Source organism: Drosophila tropicalis, unplaced genomic scaffold (assembly GCF_018151085.1).
Source record: "Drosophila tropicalis isolate 14030-0801.00 unplaced genomic scaffold, ASM1815108v1 contig_859, whole genome shotgun sequence".
In the NCBI taxonomy this organism is placed as follows: domain Eukaryota; kingdom Metazoa; phylum Arthropoda; class Insecta; order Diptera; family Drosophilidae; genus Drosophila; species Drosophila tropicalis.
In genome coordinates, this window is record NW_027173353.1 from 5,182,313 (window position 1) to 5,190,579 (window position 8,267).

General features: G+C 37.7%; 1 protein-coding gene across 1 annotated transcript in view; it reads right to left on the reverse strand.

The window, feature by feature from the left end:
• Nucleotides 1-8,267, reverse strand: part of LOC137582224 (trophoblast glycoprotein) — a 39,528-nt gene that overhangs the window by 9,119 nt on the left and 22,142 nt on the right. The window contains exon 3 of the mRNA XM_068296684.1: nt 4,373-4,420. The gene's annotated coding sequence lies outside the window, so the exon portion shown is untranslated. The remainder of the gene's footprint in view (nt 1-4,372; nt 4,421-8,267) is intronic.

The window sequence follows — 8,267 nt, forward strand, 5'->3', positions numbered from 1 at the left end:
AACATATCCGCCTCTCTGTAAAACATTTCTTGCTCACTTTGCATTATTAATGCATTTTAATGGTTTGGATGCATATTTCAATTGTCTATTCTCTTGTCCCACTGTTTCCTGTCTCCTCTTTGTATTTGGATGCTTTTGTCATATACCCAACGGTATTTAAATGAATGAAAGCCAACAGCTTTATTCTTAGCCAACATTCTAACAAAAACAAATAAAAGCATTTCACATTGCTGCCGCTCTCTATGACTCTTCTCCACTCGTTGAAATATGATGCACAACTGCAATGTCAAACAAAAAAGGCCCTGCAGAAATGTAAAAACAACATCTCAATGATTATAACATTTTAAATAACGACGTTAAAAGAGAAAGACAATTCTTCCAAAGTCATTTTGTTTTGCCATTTGAAGGACACACTTCGACTATAAAGCAAATTCTTATAGTTTTATCTGGGTTATAGAGTTTCACCAAAATATACATGAATATTTGTTGGGCTTCTTAAAAACCAATAATTTTTTATTATTTTCATATCTTTATTAACTTTCTTTTCTTTGAGAAACTTTAGAAAACATTATCAAACTCATTTCCCATTTCAATCACAAAGAAAACCCTTGCAAACGAGGTACTAAATAGATCTAATAAAGATAAATTATGTGGACAAAATATATCAGATATACAATAGTCCATTGTAATACCTTTTCCTTTCAAGTCACAAGGTCGTCAAGAAAAGGGAAAGCTTTTGCCAACAGGGAATTGGGAAGGAAAAAAATTGTATATAAAGTATAAAGGTTAAGAATTTCCCACAATAATTCGAACAATTTGCCAAGAAGTTTTCTCCAACTATGTTCTTCCATTTCGCTGTGCTGGCCATTTTCTTACAGTTGTTATTGCCTCATGATTTCCACTTTTGTGATTGGGGAAGGCGGGGAAAGAGAGACCTTAGGGGGCAATGTAAACTTTTTGACAGGAGACCAACTAATTTCAAAGTGAGAAGGGTGCAAGAAAGACGACAAGGGAAAGAAGAAACTAAGTAGAACGCGGCACTCGACCTAGCCAGCGGCTCGAGCCAATCAATCTTTCGTTCAGGATGAAAGTGCACCCTGGTTACGGACGTGGATGAACAGGCAGGCAGTTCAGCCAGTTCACTGATGTCTCACTTCATCTTCATTCATTTCGCTGCCGCTGTCGCTATTGCTGTTGCTGTTGGTTCTTGGTCCTTTCTGTTTTTGGGACCTTTAACGACAATTTGCAAATATGTTGCAATTTTCCAGTTTTGCCATTTGCCGGCGAGTATTTCCTGTTGCTTGTTTGTCTCTATCCACCCTGCTCTCTCACTTTGTTCTCTGTTTGCCCCTTCGTTTTCTTTTTTTTTTTTTTTTGTGCTGCCTGCCTCTCTCTTTTGACAAGGACATGCTTGAGTGCCGTGGCCTGAGGGCCTCCAAAAATATGTTGCAACTGCCTCAACCTTACCGCTCTCTCCGTTGCCCATAACAAAACTGTGAAGATTGATCACAGTTGCTGCAAGTTGTAAGCGTAGTTTTTGCAGCCTTGCTGCAATTTTTATTTCCTGCCTCGTCCCCCTTTCGCCCGAGTTCCTCCCTTCAACTGCTTTGGCTGTCGTTTAATATGAAAAATTGCGCGCAAATATTTGTAAAGCTTGCAAAAAGGCAGGCAAATAGACAAAAGCCAGCAGGAGATAAAGAACGGGAACATAGAAGAGAGACAACATGACCGTCTGGTCTTTAATTGTAAGAATTTGTCAGAGTATTGTTAGAGCTGAAAAGGGCCAGTCGAGTGGGTCAGTTATTAATAGTGTTTGGTTTACGAACATTTTTTTTGAAGCAAAAGCTCTCCTCATGATCTATAGATGGTTGGGCGACAGGGGGGGATTATTAATAGCAAATAGAAACTAATGCAATTTCTTAAACAAGTAACTCAGCAAGACGGTTAGAATAAAGGAGGTTTCAACCACCAAATCATGTATCTATCAATATCAGTAACTAGAAAACAATCACTATGGATTAAATAGATTCTATTGTTCAGTTTTTTATTTCAAATCAAGTCATTCATTTTAATATTTTTTGAAACGACATTTACTTTCATTTTAAACTGTGTTTAAATATATGTAACTTAATATGATCTTTATGAATACATCAATTTAATAAATTGCTATAAACGCGCATTTATTTTTCATTTCAATTGTAATGCCTGAGGAAACAACCTTTAAAAGAGATTAACTAAAGGAGTTTACTTGGCATTATGCGAATGCACAGTTAGTATGGCCAAAAGCTTATTTGCCAGCTGGTGCTAAGTTCCATCAATTTATTCCTGGGGTTTAAATGCGTTTACCAACGGGGAAATGCAATGCAAAGAATGGAGAAAGGATGGGTGTGAGAGGCGAAGAGAGAAAGCAAGATGAGAAATCCATAAAACTAACATTAATGCCTTAATTTTGTGCTCAACAGTGAAAGTTGCCAAGTAATGATGATAGAATCAAGAGAGATGAGGAGGGTTGAAAGGGAAGTATGGTTGGGGGAAAAAAGGAAAAACTTCATCCAAAGTGCAAAGAAAAAATCTTTGCGTAAAAGTTTTCTTTACATTTTTTTTACTTTTTCGCGATTCGTAAAGCTCTGCTTAAGCTATAAAAGTCCCGCCAAAAGGGGAAGAGGGGGGAGGCCAAAAGGGGAGGATGGGGACATGGCCTAACGCCAACTGCAATTTGCCAGAGGCCAAAAAGGATACAAAAAAATATCAAAGAAGTTAAATTCGGCTATGCCGAAGTTTATATACCCTTGCAGTCCTTGACAATAATAATTTCACATGTTCAAAATTTGTTTTCTGCAACTCAATTCATTAATATACAAACAAAACAATTTTACTCTTCATACTATGTACAATTTGTTCTTCTTCTTCCCTCATTCCCTAAGCAAAGCAACGCACGCATACACATACAGTTTATGTAGCGTTGCGTCTGTGTGTGTATGCATGTGCTCTGTTGATTTGATGATGACGTAGTAGGCAGCAAGCAGAGCTGCCGGCAGCGATTGAACCGATTTATATAGACTGTAACTTGTGTTCTATTTATCCGATCAGGGTCAAATTTTGGGATCTGAGATTTTATATCAAATTCTATTATATTGGTAAATTTCATGGGGATACTCCAATTTTTGCAAAAATTTTTGTTCCAGAGCTATATGATATAGTAGTCCGATCCCAAAGATTTTCATACTTTATCTCACCCGGGTAAAAAAAAGCTCCCAAAAAAAATTTCATCCCGATAGCTCTTAAGATGGCTGAGTAAAACGCGTACGCACCGACGGACAGACGGACAGACGGACATGGCTATATCGACTTAGCTTCTCATGCTGATCAAGAATATATATACTTTATGGGGTCGGAAACGTCTCCTTCTGTGCGTTACAAACATCTGACCAATTTTATAATACCCTCTGCAAGGGTATAAAAAAATGGAAAAAATGAAAAAGAAAGAAGAGAAAAATTTGGATTTGTCCTGAGGAATGATAAAAATTTTTTAGCGCGACAAGTTTGCTTTTTCAATTTGATGTAAGCAGAATGCCAAAGGGGGGCCCGGTTAACAGGGCAGAGGGGTAAAGGGAAAATGGGGGTAGTTGTTGGTTTATATGTAGATTTATAAGTATAGGTCCTTGGTGAATGAGAAAAAATGAAAATTGAAAATTGCTTAAATTGCATTTTTCGCTTAACGCGTAGAAAAAGGCCAAAATAAAAAAGAAGAAAAGAATGAGACAGTGAGAGCTATAGACATTTGAAGGGAGAATAGGGAAAGTGAGCGATATGAAGAGATGGAGTGAGAAAGAGGACGTCAAGCTTGGTTAGCCCAAGCACTTGAGTTGATGTTGGTGCTCCTTCTGGCATGAGCAACTTGCACTTGAGTTTCGTCTGACAAAAGTTGCAATTTTATGTTTGTTATGACAACTTTTCCTTACTAACTCACTCGTCCCCTTCCCCTTCGGTATGGCCAATTGTGTCTGTTCTTCTTTTGTTGTGAGTTCAACTTGAATTTCGTTTAATTAAATCATTGAGGCTGGGACTTTGCTCTCTGGTGGAGCTTCTGCTCTTGAGCCTTAATATCATTGAAGTGGTTGTGGTTGTATTTTGGCTTTAAAGAAGAAAGCTTTTTGCGGGTAAATTCTTAGAAATTGGTAATTAAAATTGCCAATGATAATTGGCAGAAAAACAAGAGGAATAAAGCTTGAGGAACTTGAAGACAAACAATTTAGTTTTCCATACTATTTATTTATTTATAAGCGGACCGTCTTTGTAATGTTATAGGATGCAAGTTACAAAATTTTCTTTATTTTATTGGTTTATTTTTTATTTCACATTTACAACTTACCCTTATCCTTTAATATGTGACCTTCTGAGCTAGTTGCTTGGATGGAAGCTAAAATTATAGAAAATTAAAGATAAATGTTTAGAATATACAATAAAGAAAAGAAAAAGCAAACTTGTTATTCAGATTGTGTGAATTCCCAACAAAAAAGTGAAAAAGTAAAGACTTAATTTTGATGAAAACAATTAAAATGTCTTTTCAACAAAAAAACTAGTGAGTTATCAGGATGAGCTTGTCTGAGCTTTGATTAAAACTTTTCCATTATCCAAATTCCTCTAGTCAATACCTACTCTTTATTTTCTAAGTCTTCAATGAAAAAAAAGAGAACATAGCTAAACTTTGGGGCAAAAAAGCCTTTCAATCTGCTCAGAACTTCATTCTCTGTCAGGCCATTCATTCATTCCACTTATTCACTCTCACACTCACTGACTCACTCACTCACTTACAGTCAGTTGGCACTCTCAGTTTGAGGCGACTTTACAATTCACTTCATAAATCTGCTGGTAAAACCCTTCAACTGCCCATGCTGGGGACAAATTTTTGACATGGTCTAGGGATGGTTTAGATGAGACGAAAAAACAAAAGAGAGACAACATGACGTATGAGCAATGTGAGGCAAGGACTTAATTTAAAGCTGCTTTCATAAACAGATTAAACAAAACAACAACAAAAACAAGAACCAAGAGACGAAAACAAAAAAAAATGGCATAATACTCAAAGCAATCAACTCAAATATGGAAAATGAAAATGCATTTCTAAATTGGCCTAATCCTTACGGCTGTCTGACCCTTTTGTTGTGTCCTGTCTGCCTGCATTTAATTAAGCTTCAAAAAGCTTTTGCCCAGAGCCAGACAACAATTAGTTGAAGCCAAATAAAGGCGGCCAGCCCCTGAATTATACAACTCTGTTGGCCAAACTAAATCATGGTCAGAGTCAGAGTCAGAGTCAGGGTCATAAAATGGTTTCAAAAGAAATAAAAATGAAAATGCGGACAATAAAAATGAAGAATGCATGGGAAGTGGTAAAAGGATGGGGGGGGGGGAAAGTGGTGGTTAGATTGCTACTAGGTGGAGCTGTAGGAAGTCACTATAGCTGGCACACATGTGTAGTTAACTATGAGCCGAGCCTGAACTTATGCCATAGGAACTTTTGTGCTTCATTTCCGTTTCCGGTTGCCGCTCTTATACACACACACACACACACACACACACACTTAGAGAAAGACAGATATAATGGCATAATGGGCAAAACTTTATGCACTAGCCCAAAGACAATGCAAAGGTTGGTACCACACCAGCGGGAGAAGATGGAGAGGGGATATGAAGGAGATGCTAGAAGCATAAAGTGGCAAAGGGCAACCTCGTTTGTTTTGACTTTCAATTTGAATGCTGTTTTTGCCCTGGCAGCTGCTGGTCTCAGATCCTCCTTTGGCCATATGTTTCAGCTGCTTGCTTTTGTTGTTCTTCGCATACGCCATTTGGTTTGTACCGCTCTCCATGTAATGCACTTGGCTTGTTTACATAAATATTTGTGGCACACACACACACACGCAGAGAGGAACGAGGATGAGGCGGCCCAACAAGAACTCCTACGAAAAACTAAAAACCCCAAACCAATTGCCATTTAACCCACTGAAGAAGAAGAAGACGAAGAAAAACCAAGAAATATTTGTATCTTTGCCCAATCATTTTGCACTCCTGTAGTAGTTTGTTGGCATATCCTGGTATATCCTTTCTATCTCCCTCACTCTCTCTCTCTCCATATCGGTGTGTCTCTTGTTAACTTTATTTCGCCTTCTTCTACCCTTTTATCAATTGCCATGTGTGTGTGTGAGTGTGTGTTGTGTCTCGTCTCGTTTATTTCTAGCTTTCTTCCATTGTTGCTTCTGGCCAAGATAAAACTTCTTCTTCCATCTACGCCCTCCCCCTCACTTAGTTTCTGTCATTCTGTCCTTTTCATAATATTTGTTTGCCAAGTGTAGTAGTTGAGAATTCAGTTTACCCTCAAAATAACTCGTTGGTCAGTTGTTTTATATTTATTTTTATGATATTTATCACATGACATTTTGTCCTCGTATGCGTGTATGTGTGTGTGTGTGTGTGGTAGTGGGACAGCTAAATAAAGTCAACTTTGAAATTGGTTAACATAAAAGACAAAAACTTTACTCATAGTATTGTTTTTCAAATCTAATCCTTTATGTCAATTTGTTTTTGACTATTTTTAAGTTTATGATTACGATTTGTCTTTTTTTTTTTTGGGTTTTTTGAAGATTTTCCTTTTAAGGAACTCAAAATCCAAATAAATTGCTGCAGAGAGTATATCTTGATTCTGCAAATCATATGCTTAAAAGTTCTTAATTCTTAATAAAATCAACTCTGCAGTTGATCCAAATGCACAAGACATTTGCATTTTCCTTGTATCTATGTGTGCATTTGCCTGCCAGCGTCATAAACTGTGGCTATTGCCCATCTAGAAGTGGCCTGAAGGACAATACGTTAAGATGGTGGAGGTAGACCTTTTGTGGCTTTTGCTAGATGCTGGGTGTTTGCTGGCTGCATGAAACATGTTTGCGTTCCTTTGTCATACATATGTCATGTGCATTTTCCATTGTTGTCTACGCGTTGACATAGACCATGTTTTCCATTTATGTCTCTAGAGAGACACAGCAAGAGAGTCAGAGAGAATGAGACTTGTATGCACTCTTCAAGTCTGATTTTGACACTCAACCACAGAGGGTTTTCATTTTCATGTTTAAAATCGTGGAAGCCTTCTTAAATATTTATATGTTTAAATTGCCAAAGTTAATGATATTTCACTGGGGCATACACTGCGAGAAATACTAAAATAATGTGTCGTTCTAGTTTTACATTTTGTTTTATGATAAAATTTGCCAGCTCATCATTATTCATATGGGGTTTAGATGAATCAGTTTCAATTAAGTCATCATATAGCCTTGACAGTGTCATGAAACTGTGAGCCACAACCGACTGGCATGCCACTCCCAGAAGACCAGAACCAGAATACCCACTTCAATCACCTACCTACAGCCAGTTTCCCCCTCTGTCCCTCGCATTCTTTCTCTCTCTCTCTCTCTCTCCTTCTCTGTATTACTATGTCCTTGTCGAACATGATAAATTAGAGCAAAAATTTCTCTTGCAAAGTTGCAAACTCATCTGATGGTGTGTGTGTGTTTTTTTTTTTTTGCTTTTTGTTAGCTGGTTAGTTCGCCATGTTATTGCATTTTTAACACTTATCCCCACACTCAACCTATAGTATATATGCATCCCTATCCGCTTACCAGCTGCGTTAATTTTGCGCCAACTGTCAAATGTCAAAATGTCAAGTGAAACAAAATTTCGCATCATGAGAAATGCATGACACGGCGTCAGAGGCAGAGGCAGAGCCAGAACTAGAGAATCAACGAGTCAAAAGTCTCCATGGGAAAGACCAAATGTGTAGATCTCAGCTAAGTGTGTGCTCCCGCTATTTCCATTGCCATCGCCTGCCAGCCATCAGTAGACCCCTCTGTTTGCTAGGTTAGTTGCCTGTCTGGAATAACTATCGGATTTCTCCTCCCTCCTCCACCATCATCCATGGGTGGTGCTGGTGTTGGTGAAGCATTCACATCATGATAATGCCCATTATTAGCAGAGCCAAAGCTTGTGCATGCATTTGAATTTGCATTTTCCTGCCACGAACTCATTACACAGAACAACATGATAAGGAGATGGGATACAATGTATCCAAGCTGTATATATGCCTAACCCAAAATTCTTCAAATTCATTCTATTCCAATTAACAAAATGATATTTTATTAATTTTGCTTTGTTTTCGTTAATTTTTTGGTTTTATAGCTATTTCTACTTGCGTCTAAAATTTCTCGTTAAATTTTCATTAT